Genomic DNA, 18,186 nt, shown 5'->3' on the forward strand with positions numbered 1-18,186 from the left:
TGTATGGGTGTTTCACAGTTTATCAGGATCCTGCCAGGTGTGTATGGGGGTTTCAAAGTTTATCAGTATCCTGCCATGTGTGCATGGGGTTTTCACATTGGATCAGGATCCTGCCAGGTATGTATGGGGTTTCACAGTGCATCAGGATCCTGCCAGGTGTGTATGGGGTTTCACAGTGTATTAGGATCCTGCCACGTGTGTTTGGGGGTTTCTCAGTGGATCAGGATCCTGCCAGGTGCGTATGGGGTTTCACAGTGTATCAGGATCCTGCCAGATGTGAATGGGGTTTCACAGTGCATCAGGAACCTGCCAGGTGTGTATGGGGTTTCACAGTATATCAGGATCCTGCCAGGTGTGTATGGGGTTTCACAGTGTATCAGGATGCTGCCAGGTGTGCATGGGGGTTTCACAGTGGATCAGGATCCTTCCAGGTGTTTATGGGGTTTCACAGTGCATCAGGATCCTGCCAGGTGTGTATGGGGTGTCACAGTGTATCAGGATTCTGCCAGGTTTGTATGGGGGTTTCACAGTGGATCAGGATCCTGCCAGATGTGGATGGGGTTTCACAGTGTATCAGGATCCTGCCACGTGTGTATGGGGGTTTCACAGTGTATCGGGATCCTGCCAGGTGTGTATGGGGTTTCACAGTGTATCAGGATCCTGCCAGATGTGAATGGGGTTTCACTGTGCATCAGGAACCTGCCAGGTGTGCACGTGGTTTTCACAGTGTATCAGGCTCCTGCCAGGTGTGTACGGGGGTTTCACAGATTATCAGCATCCTGCCAGGTGTGTATGGGGGTTTCACAGTTCATCAGGATCCTGCCAGGTGAGTACGGGGTTTTACAGAGGATCAGGATCCTGCAAGGTGTGCACGGGGTTTTCACAATATATCAGGATCCTGTCAGGTGTGTACGGGGTTTCACAGAGGATCAGGATCCTGCAAGGTGTGTAAGGGGTTTTCACAATATTCAGGATACTGACAGGTGTGTATGGGGGTTTCACCGTTTATCAGGATCCTGCCAGGTGTGTATGGGGTTTTCACAGTCTATCAGCATCCTGCCAGGTGTGCATGGAGGTTTCACAGTTTATCTGTATCCTGCCAGGTGTGCATGGGGTTTTCACAGTGGATCAGGATCCTGCCAGGTGTGTTTGGGGTTTTCACAGTTTATCAGGATCCTGCCAGGTGTGTATGGGGTTTTCACAGTGGATCCGGATCCTGCCAGGTGTGTATCGGGGTTTCACAGTGGATCAGGATCCTGCCAGGTGTGTATGGGGGTTTCACAGTGGATCAGGATCCTGCCAGGCGTGTATGGGTTTTCAAAGTGCATCAGGATCCTGCCTGGTGTATATGGGGGTTTCACAGTTGATCAGGACCCGGCCAGGTATGTCTGGGGTTTTCACAGTGGATCAGGATCCTGCCAGGTGTGTATGGAGTTTCACAGTGTATCAGGATCCTGCCAAGTGTGTATGGGGTTTTCACAGAGTATCAGGATCTGCCAGATGTGTATGGAGTTTCACAGTGGATCAGGATCCTGCAGGTTTCTATGTGTTTTTCACAGAGCACCAGGATCCTGCCAGATGTGTCTGGGGTATCACATGTGTATCAGGATCGTTCCAGGTGTGTCTGGGCGTTTCACAGTGGATCAGGATCCTGCCAGGTGTGTATGGGGTTTCACAGTGTATCGGGATCATCCCAAGTGTGTATGGGGGTTTCACAGTGGATCAGGATCCTGCCAGGTGTGTATGGGGTATCACAGTTTATAAGGATCCTTGCAGGTGTGTATTGGGTTTTCACAGTGTGTCAGGATCCTGCCAGGTGTGCATGGGTTTTCACAGTGCATCAGGATCCTGCCAGGTGTGTATGGGGATTCACAGTGCATCAGGATCCTGCCAGGTGTGTATGGGGTTTCACAGTGCATCAGGACCTGCCAGGTGTGTATGGGGGTTTCACAGTGGATCAGGATTCTGCCAGGTATCTATGGGGTTTCACAGTGCGTCAGGATCCTGCCAGGTGTGAATGGGGTTTTCACAGTGCATCAGGATCCTGCCAGGTGTGTCTGGGGTTTCACAGTGTTTCGGGATCCTGCCAGGTGTATATGGGGTTTTAACAGAGGATCAGGATCCTGCCAGGTGTGTATGGGGGTTTCACAGTGTATCAGGATCCTTCCAGATGTGTATGGAGTTTTCACAGTGTATCAGGATCCTGCCAGGTGTGTCTGGGGATATCACAGTGGATCAGGATCCTGCCATGTGTGTATGGGGTTTCACAGTGTATCAGGTTCCTTCCAGGTGTGTATGGGGTTTTCGCAGTGTATCAGGATCCAGCCAGGTGTGTATGGGGTTTCACAGTGCATCAGGATCCTGACAGGTGTGTATGGGGTTTCACAGTGCATCAGGATCCTGCCCGGTGTGCATGGGGTTTCACAGTGTATCAGGAATCTGCCATGTGTGTATGGGGGTTTCACAGTGGATCAAGATCCTGCCAGGTGAGCATGGGGTTTCACAGTGCATCAGGATCCTGACAGGTGTGTAAAGGGTTTTCACAGTAGATCAGGATCCTGCCAGGTGTGTATGGGGTTTCACAGTGCATCAGGATCCTGCCAGGTGTATATGGGGTTTCACAGTGTATCAGGATCCTGCCAGGTGTGTATGGGGTTTTCACAGTGGCTCAGGATCCTGCCAGGTGTGCATGGGGTTTCACAGTGCATCAGGATACTGCCAGGTGTGTATGGGGTTTCACAGTGGATCAGGATCCTGCCATGTGTGTATGGGGGTTTCACAGTGGATCAGGATCCTGCCAGGTGTGTATGGGGTTTCACAGTGTATCAGGATCCTGCCATGTGTGTATGGGGGTTTCACAGTGGATCAGGATGCTGCCAGGTGTGTATGGGGTTTCACAGTGTATCAGGATCCTGCCAGGTGTGTACGGGATTTTCACAATATATCAGGATCCTGCCAGGTGTGTAAGGGGTTTCACAGAGGATCAGGTTCCTTCCAGGTGTGTACGGGGTTTTCACTATGTATCAGGATCCTGCCAGGTTTTTACGGGGTTTCACAGAGGATCTGGATCCTGCCAGGTGTGTACGGGGTTTTCACAATATATCAGGATCCTGCCAGATGTGTATGGGTGTTTCACCGTTTATCAGGATCGTGCCAGGTGTGTTTGGGGGTTTCACAGTGGATCAGTATCCTGCCAGATGTGTATGGGGTTTCACAGTGCATCAGGATCCTGCCAGGTGTTTATGGGGTTTCACAGTGTATCAGGATCCTGCCAGGTGTGTATGGGAGTTTCACAGTGGATCAGGATCCTGACAGGTGTGTATGGGGTTTCACAGTGTAACAGGATCCAGCCACGTGTGTATGGGAGTTTCACAGTGGATCAGGATCCTGCCAGTTGTGTATGGCGTTTCACAGTGTATCAGGATCCTGCCAGGTGTGTATGGGGTTTCACAGTGTTTCAGGATCCTGCCAGGTGTGTATGGGGTTTTCACAGTGTATCAGGATACTGCCATATGTGAATGGGGCTTCACTGAGCATCAGGAAACTGCCAGGTGTGTACGGGGTTTTCACAGTGTTTCAGGCTCCTGCCAGGTGTGTACGGGTGTTTCACAGATTATCAGGATCCTGCCAGGTGTGTATGGGGATTTCGCAGTTCATCAGGATCCTGCCAGGTGTGTCTGGGGTTTTCGCAGAGGATCAGGTTCCTGCCAGGTGCATACGGGGTTTTCACAATATATCAGGATCCTGCCAGGTGTGTACGGGGCTTCACAGAGGATCAGGATCCTGCCAAGTGTGTACGGGGTTTTCACATTCTATCAGGATCCTGCCAGGTGTGTATGGGGTTTTCACAGTGGATCAGAATCCTGCCAGGTGTGAACGGGGTTTCACAGAGGATCAGCATCCTGCCAGGTGTACGGGGTTTTCACAATATATCAGGATCTGCCAGATGTGTATGGAGTTTCACAGTGCATCAGGAACCTGCCAGGTGTGTATGGGGTTTCACAGTATATCAGGATCCTGCCAGGTGTGTATGGGGTTTCACAGTGTATCAGGATGCTGCCAGGTGTGCATGGGGGTTTCACAGTGGATCAGGATCCTGCCAGGTGTTTATGGGGTTTCACAGTGCATCAGGATCCTGCCAGGTGTGTATGGGGTGTCACAGTGTATCAGGATTCTGCCAGGTTTGTATGGGGGTTTCACAGTGGATCAGGATCCTGCCAGATGTGGATGGGGTTTCACAGTGTATCAGGATCCTGCCACGTGTGTATGGGGGTTTCACAGTGTATCGGGATCCTGCCAAGTGTGTATGGGGTTTCACAGTGTATCAGGATCCTGCCAGATGTGAATGGGGTTTCACTGTGCATCAGGAACCTGCCAGGTGTGCACGTGGTTTTCACAGTGTATCAGGCTCCTGCCAGGTGTGTACGGGGGTTTCACAGATTATCAGCATCCTGCCAGGTGTGTATGGGGGTTTCACAGTTCATCAGGATCCTGCCAGGTGAGTACGGGGTTTTACAGAGGATCAGGATCCTGCAAGGTGTGCACGGGGTTTTCACAGTATATCAGGATCCTGTCAGGTGTGTACGGGGTTTCACAGAGGATCAGGATCCTGCAAGGTGTGTAAGGGGTTTTCACAATATTCAGGATACTGACAGGTGTGTATGGGGGTTTCACCGTTTATCAGGATCCTGCCAGGTGTGTATGGGGTTTTCACAGTCTATCAGCATCCTGCCAGGTGTGCATGGAGGTTTCACAGTTTATCTGTATCCTGCCAGGTGTGCATGGGGTTTTCACAGTGGATCAGGATCCTGCCAGGTGTGTATGGGGTTTTCACAGTTTATCAGGATCCTGCCAGGTGTGTATGGGGTTTTCACAGTGGATCCGGATCCTGCCAGGTGTGTATCGGGGTTTCACAGTGGATCAGGATCCTGCCAGGTGTGTATGGGGGTTTCACAGTGGATCAGGATCCTGCCAGGTGTGTATGGGTTTTCAAAGTGCATCAGGATCCTGCCTGGTGTATATGGGGGTTTCACAGTTGATCAGGACCCGGCCAGGTATGTCTGGGGTTTTCACAGTGGATCAGGATCCTGCCAGGTGTGTATGGAGTTTCACAGTGCATCAGGATCCTGCCAAGTGTGTATGGGGTTTTCACAGAGTATCAGGATCTGCCAGATGTGTATGGAGTTTCACAGTGGATCAGGATCCTGCAGGTTTGTATGGGGTTTTCACAGAGCACCAGGATCCTGCCAGATGTGTCTGGGGTATCACATGTGTATCAGGATCGTTCCAGGTGTGTCTGGGCGTTTCACAGTGGATCAGGATCCTGCCAGGTGTGTATGGGGTTTCACAGTGTATCAGGATCCTGCCGGATGTGAATGGGGTTTTCACAGTGTACAGGATCCTGCCAGGTGTGTATGGGGTTTCACAGTGTATCGGGATCATCCCAAGTGTGTATGGGGGTTTCACAGTGGATCAGGATCCTGCCAGGTGTGTATGGGGTATCACAGTTTATAAGGATCCTTGCAGGTGTGTATTGGGTTTTCACAGTGTGTCAGGATCCTGCCAGGTGTGCATGGGTTTTCACAGTGCATCAGGATCCTGCCAGGTGTGTATGGGGATTCACAGTGCATCAGGATCCTGCCAGGTGTGTATGGGGTTTCACAGTGTATCAGGACCTGCCAGGTGTGTATGGGGGTTTCACAGTGGATCAGGATTCTGCCAGGTATCTATGGGGTTTCACAGTGCATCAGGATCCTGCCAGGTGTGAATGGGGTTTTCACAGTGCATCAGGATCCTGCCAGGTGTGTCTGGGGTTTCACAGTGTTTCGGGATCCTGCCAGGTGTATATGGGGTTTTAACAGAGGATCAGGATCCTGCCAGGTGTGTATGGGGGTTTCACAGTGTATCAGGATCCTTCCAGATGTGTATGGAGTTTTCACAGTGTATCAGGATCCTGCCAGGTGTGTCTGGGGATATCACAGTGGATCAGGATCCTGCCATGTGTGTATGGGGTTTCACAGTGTATCAGGTTCCTTCCAGGTGTGTATGGGGTTTTCGCAGTGTATCAGGATCCAGCCAGGTGTGTATGGGGTTTCACAGTGCATCAGGATCCTGACAGGTGTGTATGGGGTTTCACAGTGCATCAGGATCCTGCCCGGTGTGCATGGGGTTTCACAGTGTATCAGGAATCTGCCATGTGTGTATGGGGGTTTCACAGTGGATCAGGATCCTGCCAGGTGAGCATGGGGTTTCACAGTGCATCAGGATCCTGACAGGTGTGTAAAGGGTTTTCACAGTAGATCAGGATCCTGCCAGGTGTGTATGGGGTTTCACAGTGCATCAGGATCCTGCCAGGTGAAGATGGGGTTTCACAGTGTATCAGGATCCTGCCAGGTGTGTATGGGGTTTTCACAGTGGCTCAGGATCCTGCCAGGTGTGCATGGGTTTTCACAGTGCATCAGGATACTGCCAGGTGTGTATGGGGTTTCACAGTGGATCAGGATCCTGCCATGTGTGTATGGGGGTTTCACAGTGGATCAGGATCCTGCCAGGTGTGTATGGGGTTTCACAGTGTATCAGGATCCTGCCATGTGTGCATGGGGGTTTCACAGTGGATCAGGATGCTGCCAGGTGTGTATGGGGTTTCACAGTGTATCAGGATCCTGCCAGGTGTGTACGGGATTTTCACAATATATCAGGATCCTGCCAGGTGTGTAAGGGGTTTCACAGAGGATCAGGTTCCTTCCAGGTGTGTACGGGGTTTTCACTATGTATCAGGATCCTGCCAGGTTTTTACGGGGTTTCACAGAGGATCTGGATCCTGCCAGGTGTGTACGGGGTTTTCACAATATATCAGGATCCTGCCAGATGTGTATGGGTGTTTCACCGTTTATCAGGATCGTGCCAGGTGTGTTTGGGGGTTTCACAGTGGATCAGTATCCTGCCAGATGTGTATGGGGTTTCACAGTGCATCAGGATCCTGCCAGGTGTTTATGGGGTTTCACAGTGTATCAGGATCCTGCCAGGTGTGTATGGGAGTTACACAGTGGATCAGGATCCTGACAGGTGTGTATGGGGTTTCACAGTGTAACAGGATCCGGCCACGTGTGTATGGGAGTTTCACAGTGGATCAGGATCCTGCCAGTTGTGTATGGCGTTTCACAGTGTATCAGGATCCTGCCAGGTGTGTATGGGGTTTCACAGTGTATCAGGATCCTGCCAGGTGTGTATGGGGTTTTCACAGTGTATCAGGATACTGCCATATGTGAATGGGGCTTCACTGAGCATCAGGAAACTGCCAGGTGTGTCCGGGGTTTTCACAGTGTTTCAGGCTCCTGCCAGGTGTGTACGGGTGTTTCACAGATTATCAGGATCCTGCCAGGTGTGTATGGGGATTTCGCAGTTCATCAGGATCCTGCCAGGTGTGTCTGGGGTTTTCGCAGAGGATCAGGTTCCTGCCAGGTGCATACGGGGTTTTCACAATATATCAGGATCCTGCCAGGTGTGTACGGGGCTTCACAGAGGATCAGGATCCTGCCAAGTGTGTACGGGGTTTTCACATTCTATCAGGATCCTGCCAGGTGTGTATGGGGTTTTCACAGTGGATCAGAATCCTGCCAGGTGTGAACGGGGTTTCACAGAGGATCTGCATCCAGCCAGGTGTACGGGGTTTTCACAATATATCAGGATCTGCCAGATGTGTATGGAGTTTCACAGTGCATCAGGAACCTGCCAGGTGTGTATGGGGTTTCACAGTATATCAGGATCCTGCCAGGTGTGTATGGGGTTTCACAGTGTATCAGGATGCTGCCAGGTGTGCATGGGGGTTTCACAGTGGATCAGGATCCTGCCAGGTGTTTATGGGGTTTCACAGTGCATCAGGATCCTGACAGGTGTGTATGGGGTTTCACAGTGCATCAGGATCCTGCCCGGTGTGCATGGGGTTTCACAGTGTATCAGGAATCTGCCATGTGTGTATGGGGGTTTCACAGTGGATCAGGATCCTGCCAGGTGAGCATGGGGTTTCACAGTGCATCAGGATCCTGACAGGTGTGTAAAGGGTTTTCACAGTAGATCAGGATCCTGCCAGGTGTGTATGGGGTTTCACAGTGCATCAGGGTCCTGCCAGGTGTATATGGGGTTTCACAGTGTATCAGGATCCTGCCAGGTGTGTATGGGGTTTTCACAGTGGCTCAGGATCCTGCCAGGTGTGCATGGGGTTTCACAGTGCATCAGGATACTGCCAGGTGTGTATGGGGTTTCACAGTGGATCAGGATCCTGCCATGTGTGTATGGGGGTTTCACAGTGGATCAGGATCCTGCCAGGTGTGTATGGGGTTTCACACTGTATCAGGATCCTGCCATGTGTGTATGGGGGTTTCACAGTGGATCAGGATGCTGCCAGGTGTGTATGGGGTTTCACAGTGTATCAGGATCCTGCCAGGTGTGTACGGGATTTTCACAATATATCAGGATCCTGCCAGGTGTGTAAGGGGTTTCACAGAGGATCAGGTTCCTTCCAGGTGTGTACGGGGTTTTCACTATGTATCAGGATCCTGCCAGGTTTTTACGGGGTTTCACAGAGGATCAGGATCCTGCCAGGTGTGTACGGGGTTTTCACAATATATCAGGATCCTGCCAGATGTGTATGGGTGTTTCACCGTTTATCAGGATCGTGCCAGGTGTGTTTGGGGTTTTCACAGTGGATCAGTATCCTGCCAGATGTCTATGGGGTTTCACAGTGCATCAGGATCCTGCCAGGTGTTTATGGGGTTTCACAGTGTATCAGGATCCAGCCAGGTGTGTATGGGAGTTTCACAGTGGATCAGGATCCTGACAGGTGTGTATGGGGTTTCACAGTGTAACAGGATCCAGCCACGTGTGTATGGGAGTTTCACAGTGGATCAGGATCCTGCCAGTTGTGTATGGCGTTTCACAGTGTATCAGGATCCTGCCAGGTGTGTATGGGGTTTCACAGTGTATCAGGATCCTGCCAGGTGTGTATGGGGTTTTCACAGTGTATCAGGATACTGCCATATGTGAATGGGGCTTCACTGAGCATCAGGAAACTGCCAGGTGTGTACGGGGTTTTCACAGTGTTTCAGGCTCCTGCCAGGTGTGTACGGGTGTTTCACAGATTATCAGGATCCTGCCAGGTGTGTATGGGGATTTCGCAGTTCATCAGGATCCTGCCAGGTGTGTCTGGGGTTTTCGCAGAGGATCAGGTTCCTGCCAGGTGCATACGGGGTTTTCACAATATATCAGGATCCTGCCAGGTGTGTACGGGGCTTCACAGAGGATCAGGATCCTGCCAAGTGTGTACGGGGTTTTCACATTCTATCAGGATCCTGCCAGGTGTGTATGGGGTTTTCACAGTGGATCAGAATCCTGCCAGGTGTGAACGGGGTTTCACAGAGGATCAGCATCCTGCCAGGTGTACGGGGTTTTCACAATATATCAGGATCTGCCAGATGTGTATGGAGTTTCACAGTGGATCAGGATCCTGCAGGTATGTATGGGGTTTTCACAGAGCACCAGGATCCTGCCAGATGTGTCTGGGGTATCACATGTGTATCAGGATCGTTCCAGGTGTGTATGGGCGTTTCACAGTGGATCAGGATCCTGCCAGGTGTGTATGGGGTTTCACAGTGTATCAGGATCCTGCCGGATCTGAATGGGGTTTTCACAGTGTCCAGGACCCTGCCAGGTGTGTATGGGGTTTCACAGTGTATCGGGATCCTGCCAAGTGTGTATGGGGGTTTCACAGTGGATCAGGATCCTGCCAGGTGTGTATGGGGTATCACAGTTTATAAGGATCCTTGCAGGTGTGTATTGGGTTTTCACAGTGTGTCAGGATCCTGCCAGGTGTGTATGGGTTTTCACAGTGCATCAGGATCCTGCCAGGTGTGTATGGGGATTCACAGTGCATCAGGATCCTGCCAGGTGTGTATGGGGTTTCACAGTGTATCAGGACCTGCCAGGTGTGTATGGGGGTTTCACAGTGGATCAGGATTCTGCCAGGTATCTATGGGGTTTCACAGTGCATCAGGATCCTGCCAGGTGTGAATGGGGTTTTCACAGTGCATCAGGATCCTGCAAGGTGTGTCTGGGGTTTCACAGTGTTTCGGGATCCTGCCAGGTGTGTCTGGGGATATCACAGTGGATCAGGATCCTGCCATGTGTGTATGGGGTTTCACAGTGTATCAGGTTCCTTCCAGGTGTGTATGGGGTTTTCGCAGTGTATCAGGATCCAGCCAGGTGTGTATGGGGTTTCACAGTGCATCAGGATCCTGACAGGTGTGTATGGGGTTTCACAGTGCATTAGGATGCTGCCCGGTGTGCATGGGGTTTCACAGTGTATCAGGATCCTGCCATGTGTGTAAAGGGTTTTCACAGTAGATCAGGATCCTGCCAGGTGTGTATGGGGTTTCACAGTGCATCAGGATCCTGCCAGGTGTGTATGGGGTTTCACAGTGTATCAGGATCCTGCCAGGTGTGTATGGGGTTTTCACAGTGTCTCAGGATCCTGCCAGGTGTGCATGGGGTTTCACAGTGCATCAGGATACTGCCAGGTGTGTATGGGGTTTCACAGTGGATCAGGATCCTGCCATGTGTGTATGGGGGTTTCACAGTGGAACAGGATCCTGCCAGGTGTGCATGGGGTTTCACAGTGTATCAGGATCCTGCCATGTGTGTATGGGGGTTTCACAGTGGATCAGGATGCTGCCAGGTGTGTATGGGGTTTCACAGTGTATCAGGATCCTGCCAGGTGTGTACGGGATTTTCACAATATATCAGGATCCTGCCAGGTGTGTACGGGGTTTCACAAAGGATCAGGTTCCTTCCAGGTGTGTACGGGGTTTTCACTATGTATCAAAATCCTGCCAGGTTTGTACGGGGTTTCACAGAGGATCAGGATCCTGCCAGGTGTGTACGGGGTTTTCAAAATATATCAGTATCCTGCCAGATGTGTATGGGTGTTTCACCGTTTATCAGGATCGTGCCAGGTGTGTATGGGGGTTTCACAGTGGTTCAGTATCCTGCTAGGTGTGTATGGGGTTTCACAGTGCATCAGGATCCTGCCAGGTGTTTATGGGGTTTCACAGTGTATCAGGATCCTTCCAGGTGTGTATGGGAGTTTCACAGTGGATCAGGATCCTGACAGGTGTGTATGGGGTTTCACAGTGTAACAGGATCCAGCCACGTGTGTATGGGAGTTTGACAGTGGATCAGGATCCTGCCAGTTGTGTATGGCGTTTCACAGTGTATCAGGATCCTGCCAGGTGTGTATGAGGTTTCACAGTGTATCAGGATCCTGCCAGGTGTGTATGGGGTTTTCACAGTGTATCAGGATACTGCCATATGTGAATGGGGCTTCACCGAGCATCAGGAAACAGCCAGGTGTGTGCGGGGTTTTCACAGTGTATCAGGCTCCTGCCAGGTGTGTACGGGTGTTTCACAGATTATCAGGATCCAGCCAGGTGTGTCTGGGGTTTCGCAGTTCATCAGGATCCTGCCAGGTGTGTCTGGGGTTCTCGCAGAGGATCAGGTTCCTGCCAGGTGCATACGGGGTTTTCACAATATATCAGGATCCTGCTAGGTGTGTACGGGGCTTCACAGAGGATCAGGATCCTGCCAAGTGTGTACGGGGTTTTCACATTCTATCAGGATCCTGCCAGGTGTGTATGGGGGTTTCAACGCGAAAAGGATACTGCCAGGTGTGTATGGGGGTTTCACAGTCTATCAGGATCCTGACAAATGTGTTTGGGGGTTTCAAAGTTTATCAGGATCCTGCCAGCTGTGTATGGGGGTTTCACAGTGGATCAGGATCCTGCCAGGTGTGTCTGGGGTTTCACAGTGTATCAGGATCCTGCCGGATGTGAATGGGGTTTTCACAGTGTATCAGGATCCTGCCAGGTGTGTATGGGGGTTTCACAGTGTATCAGGATCCTTCCAGATGTTTATGGGGTTTTCACAGTGTATCAGGATCCTTCCAGATGTGTATGGGGTTTCACAGTGTATCAGGATCCTTCCAGGTGTGTATGGGGTTTTCGCAGTGTATCAGGATCCAGCCAGGTGTGTATGGGGTTTCACAGTGCATCAGGATCCTGACAGGTGTGTATAGGGTTTCACAGTGCATCAGGATCCTGCCATGTGTGTATGGGGGTTTCACAGTGAATCAGGATCCTGCCAGGTGTGCATGGGGTTTCACAGTGCATCAGGATCCTGCCAGTTGTGTATGGGGTTTTCACAGTAGATCAGAATCCTGCCAGCTGTGTATGGGGTTTCACAGTGCATCAGGATCCTGCCAGGTGTGTATGGGGTTTCACAGTGTATCAGGATCCTGCTAGGTGTGTATGGGGGTTTCACAGTGTCTCAGGATCCTGCCAGGTGTGCATGGGGTTTCACAGTGCATCAGGATACTGCCAGGTGTGTATGGGGTTTCACAGTGGATCAGGATCCTGCCATGTGTGTATGGGTGTTTCACAGTGGATCAGGATCCTGCCAGGTGTGTATGGGGATTCACAGTGTATCAGGATCCTGCCATGTGTGTATGGGGGTTTCACAGTGGATCAGGATCCTGCCAGGTGTGTATGGGGTTTCACAGTGTATCAGGATCCTGCCAGGTGTGTACGGGATTTTCACAATATATCAGGATACTGCCAGGTGTGTACGGGGTTTCACAGAGGATCAGGATCCTGCCAGGTGTGTACGTGGGTTTCACAATGTATCAGGATCCTGCCAGGTTTGTACGGGGTTTCACAGAGGAGCAGGTTCCTGCCAGGTGTGTACGGGGTTTTCACAATATATCAGGATCCTGCCAGATGTGTATGGGTGTTTCACCGTTTATCAGGATCGTGCCAGGTGTGTCTGGGGGTTTCACGGTGGATCAGTATCCTGCCAGGTGTGTATGGGGTTTCACAGTGCATCAGCATCCTGCCAGGTGTTTATGGGGTTTCACAGTGTATCAGGATCCTGCCAGGTGTGTATGGGAGTTTCACAGTGGATCAGGATCCTGCCAGGTGTGTGTGGGGTTTCACATTGTAACAGGATCCAGCCACGTGTGTATGGGAGTTTCACAGTGGATCAGGATCCTGCAAGTTGTGTATGGAGTTTCACAGTGTATCAGGATCCTGCCAGGTGTGTGTGGGGTTTCACATTGTAACAGGATCCAGCCACGTGTGTATGGCAGTTTCACAGTGGATCAGGATCCTGACAGGTGTGTATGGGGTTTCACAGTGTAACAGGATCCAGCCACGTGTGTATGGGAGTTTCACAGTGGATCAGGATCCTGCCAGTTGTGTATGGCGTTTCACAGTGTATCAGGATCCTGCCAGGTGTGTATGGGGTTTCACAGTGTATCAGGATCCTGCCAGGTGTGTATGGGGTTTTCACAGTGTATCAGGATACTGCCATATGTGAATGGGGCTTCACCGAGCATCAGGAAACAGCCAGGTGTGTACGGGGTTTTCACAGTGTATCAGGCTCCTGCCAGGTGTGTACGGGTGTTTCACAGATTATCAGGATCCAGCCAGGTGTGTCTGGGGTTTCGCAGTTCATCAGGATCCTGCCAGGTGTGTCTGGGGTTTTCGCAGAGGATCAGGTTCCTGCCAGGTGCATACGGGGTTTTCACAATATATCATGATCCTGCTAGGTGTGTACGGGGCTTCACAGAGGATCAGGATCCTGCCAAGTGTGTACGGGGTTTTCACATTCTATCAGGATCCTGCCAGGTGTGTATGGGGGTTTCAACGCGAAAAGGATACTGCCAGGTGTGTATGGGGGTTTCACAGTCTATCAGGATCCTGACAGATGTGTTTGGGGGTTTCAAAGTTTATCAGGATCCTGCCAGCTGTGTATGGGGGTTTCACAGTGGATCAGGATCCTGCCAGGTGTGTCTGGGGTTTCACAGTGTTTCGGGATCCTGCCAGGTGTGTATGGAGTTTTAACAGTGGATCAGGATCCTGCCAGGTGTGTATGGGGGTTTCACAGTGTATCAGGATCCTTCCAGATGTGTATGGGGTTTTCACAGTGTATCAGGATCCTTCCAGATGTGTATGGGGTTTCACAGTGTATCAGGATCCTTCCAGGTGTGTATGGGGTTTTCGCAGTGTATCAGGATCCAGCCAGGTGTGTATGGGGTTTCACAGTGCATCAGGATCCTGACAGGTGTGTATGGGGTTTCACAGGGCATCAGGATCCTGCCATGTGTGTATGGGGGTTTCACAGTGGATCAGGATCCTGCCAGGTGTGCATGGGGTTTCACAGTGCATCAGGATCCTGCCAGTTGTGTATGGGGTTTTCACAGTAGATTAGAATCCTGCCAGCTGTGTATGGGGTTTCACAGTGCATCAGGATCCTGCCAGGTGTGTATGGGGTTTCACAGTGTATCAGGAGCCTGCTAGGTGTGTATGGGGGTTTCACAGTGTCTCAGGATCCTGCCAGGTGTGCATGGGGTTTCACAGTGCATCAGGATACTGCCAGGTGTGTATGGGGTTTCACAGTGGATCAGGATCCTGCCATGTGTGTATGGGTGTTTCACAGTGGATCAGGATCCTGCCAGGTGTGTATGGGGTTTCACAGTGTATCAGGATCCTGCCATGTGTGTATGGGGGTTTCACAGTGGATCAGGATCCTGCTAGGTGTGTATGGGGTTTCACAGTGCATCAGGATCCTGCCAGGTGTGTACGGGATTTTCACAATATATCAGGATACTGCCAGGTGTGTACGGGGTTTCACAGAGGATCAGGTTCCTGCCAGGTGTGTACGTGGTTTTCACAATGTATCAGGATCCTGCCAGGTTTGTACGGGGTTTCACAGAGGAGCAGGTTCCTGCCAGGTGTGTACGGGGTTTTCACAATATATCAGGATCCTGCCAGATGTGTATGGGTGTTTCACCGTTTATCAGGATCGTGCCAGGTGTGTCTGGGGGTTTCACGGTGGATCAGTATCCTGCCAGGTGTGTATGGGGTTTCACAGTGCATCAGCATCCTGCCAGGTGTTTATGGGGTTTCACAGTGTATCAGGATCCTGCCAGGTGTGTATGGGAGTTTCACAGTGGATCAGGATCCTGCCAGGTGTGTGTGGGGTTTCACATTGTAACAGGATCCAGCCACGTGTGTATGGGAGTTTCACAGTGGATCAGGATCCTGCAAGTTGTGTTTGGAGTTTCACAGTGTATCAGGATCCTGCCAGGTGTTTATGGGGTTTCACAGTGTATCAGGATCCTGCCAGGTGTGCATGGGGTTTTCACAGTGTATCAGGATACTGCCATATGTGAATGGGGCTTCACTGAGCATCAGGAAACTGCCAGGTGTGTACGGGGTTTTCACAGTGTATCAGGCTCCTGCCAGGTGTTTACGGGGGTTTCACAGATTATCAGGATCCTGCCAGGTGTGTATGGGTGTTTCGCAGTTCATCAGGATCCTGCCAGGTGTGTCTGGGGGTTTCGCAGAGGATCAGGTTCCTGCCATGTGCATACGGGGTTTTCACAATATATCAGGATCCGGCCAGGTGTGTACGGGGTTTCACAGAGGATCAGGATGCTGCCAAGTGTGTACGGGGTTTTCACATTCTATCAGGATACTGCCAGGTGTGTATGGGGGTTTCAACGCTAAAAGGATACTGCCAGGTGTGTATGGGGGTTTCACAGTCTATCAGGATCCTGCCAGGTGTGTTTGGGGGTATCAAAGTTTATCAGGATCCTGCCAGGTGTGTATGGGGTTTTCACAGTGCATCAGGATCCTGCCAGGTGTGTACGGCGTTTTCACAGAGGATCAGGATCCTGCCAGGTGTGCATGGGGATTTCACAGTGTATCAGGATCCTGCCAGGTGTGTATGGGGATTTCAAAGTGGATCAGGATGCTGCCAGGTGTGTATGGGAGTTTCACTTTTTATCAGGATCCTGCCAAGTGTGTATGGGGGTTTCACAGTTTATCAGGATCCTGCCAGGTGTGTATGGGGGTTTCACAGTTTATCAGGATCCTGCCAGGTGTGTATGTGGTTTTCACAGTGGGTCAGGATCCTGCTAGGTGTGTATGGGGTTTCACAGTTTATCTGGATCCTGCCAGGTGTGTATGGCGTTTTCACAGTGGATCAGGATCCTGCCAGGTGTGCATGGGGATTTCACAGTGGATCAGGATTCTGCCAGGTGTGTATGTGGTTTTCACAGTGTATCAGGATCCTTCCAGGTGTGTTTGGGTTTTTCACAGTGTCTCAGGATCCTGCCAGGTGTGTATGGGTGTTTCACAGTTGATCAGGTTCCTGCCGGGTGTGTATGGGGTTTAACAGTGTATCAGGATCCTTCCAGGTGTGTATGAGGTTTACACAGTGTATCAGGATCCTGCCAGGTGTGTATGGGGTTTCACAGTGTATCAGGATCCTGCCAGGTGTGTATGGGGTTTCACAGTGTTTCGGGATCCTGCCAGGTGTGTATGGGGTATTCGCAGTGGATCAGGATCCTGCCAGGTGTGTATGGGGGTTTCACAGTTTATCAGGATCCTGCCAGGTGTGTATGGGGTTTTCACAGTGCATCAGGATCCTGCCAGGTATGTACGGCGTTTTCACGGTGGATCAGGATCCTGCCAGGAGTGCATGGGGATTTCACAGTGGATCAGTATCCTGCCAGGTGTGTATGGGGATTTCAAAGTGGATCAGGATGCTGCCAGGTGTGTATGGGAGTTTCACTTTTTATCAGGATCCTGCCAAGTGTGTATGGGGGTTTCACAGTTTATCAGGATCCTGCCAGGTGTGTATGGGGGTTTCACAGTTTATCAGGATCCTGCCAGGTGTGTATGTGGTTTTCACAGTGGGTCAGGATCCTGCTAGGTGTGTATGGGGTTTCACAGTTTATCTGGATCCTGCCAGGTGTGTATGGCGTTTTCACAGTGGATCAGGATCCTGCCAGGTGTGCATGGGGATTTCACAGTGGATCAGGATCCTGCCAGGTGTGCATGGGGATTTCACAGTGTATCAGGATCCTGCCAGGTGTGTATGGGGATTTCAAAGTGGATCAGGATGCTGCCAGGTGTGTATGGGAGTTTCACTTTTTATCAGGATCCTGCCAAGTGTGTATGGGGGTTTCACAGTTTATCAGGATCCTGCCAGGTGTGTATGGGGGTTTCACAGTTTATCAGGATCCTGCCAGGTGTGTATGTGGTTTTCACAGTGGGTCAGGATCCTGCTAGGTGTGTATGGGGTTTCACAGTTTATCTGGTCCTGCCAGGTGTGTATGGCGTTTTCACAGTGGATCAGGATCCTGCCAGGTGTGCATGGGGATTTCACAGTGGATCAGGATTCTGCCAGGTGTGTATGTGGTTTTCACAGTGTATCAGGATCCTTCCAGGTGTGTTTGGGTTTTTCACAGTGTCTCAGGATCCTGCCAGGTGTGTATGGGTGTTTCACAGTTGATCAGGTTCCTGCCGGGTGTGTATGGGGTTTCACAGTGTATCAGGATCCTTCCAGGTGTGTATGAGGTTTACACAGTGTATCAGGATCCTGCCAGGTGTGTATGGGGTTTCACAGTGTATCAGGATCCTGCCAGGTGTGTATGGGGTTTCACAGTGTTTCGGGATCCTGCCAGGTGTGTATGGGGTATTCGCAGTGGATCAGGATCCTGCCAGGTGTGTATGGGGGTTTCACAGTTTATCAGGATCCTGCCAGGTGTGTATGGGGTTTTCACAGTGCATCAGGATCCTGCCAGGTATGTACGGCGTTTTCACGGTGGATCAGGATCCTGCCAGGAGTGCATGGGGATTTCACAGTGGATCGGTATCCTGCCAGGTGTGTATGGGGATTTCAAAGTGGATCAGGATGCTGCCAGGTGTGTATGGGAGTTTCACTTTTTATCAGGATCCTGCCAAGTGTGTATGGGGGTTTCACAGTTTATCAGGATCCTGCCAGGTGTGTATGGGGGTTTCACAGTTTATCAGGATCCTGCCAGGTGTGTATGTGGTTTTCACAGTGGGTCAGGATCCTGCTAGGTGTGTATGGGGTTTCACAGTTTATCTGGATCCTGCCAGGTGTGTATGGCGTTTTCACAGTGGATCAGGATCCTGCCAGGTGTGCATGGGGATTTCACAGTGGATCAGGATACTGCCAGGTGTGTATGGGGTTTACACAGTGTATCAGGATCCTTCCAGGTGTGTATGGGTTTTTCACAGTGTCTCCGGATCCTGCCAGGTGTGT

The sequence above is a fragment of the Heterodontus francisci genome, unplaced genomic scaffold (genome assembly GCF_036365525.1).
Source record: "Heterodontus francisci isolate sHetFra1 unplaced genomic scaffold, sHetFra1.hap1 HAP1_SCAFFOLD_325, whole genome shotgun sequence".
In the NCBI taxonomy this organism is placed as follows: Eukaryota; Metazoa; Chordata; class Chondrichthyes; order Heterodontiformes; family Heterodontidae; genus Heterodontus; species Heterodontus francisci.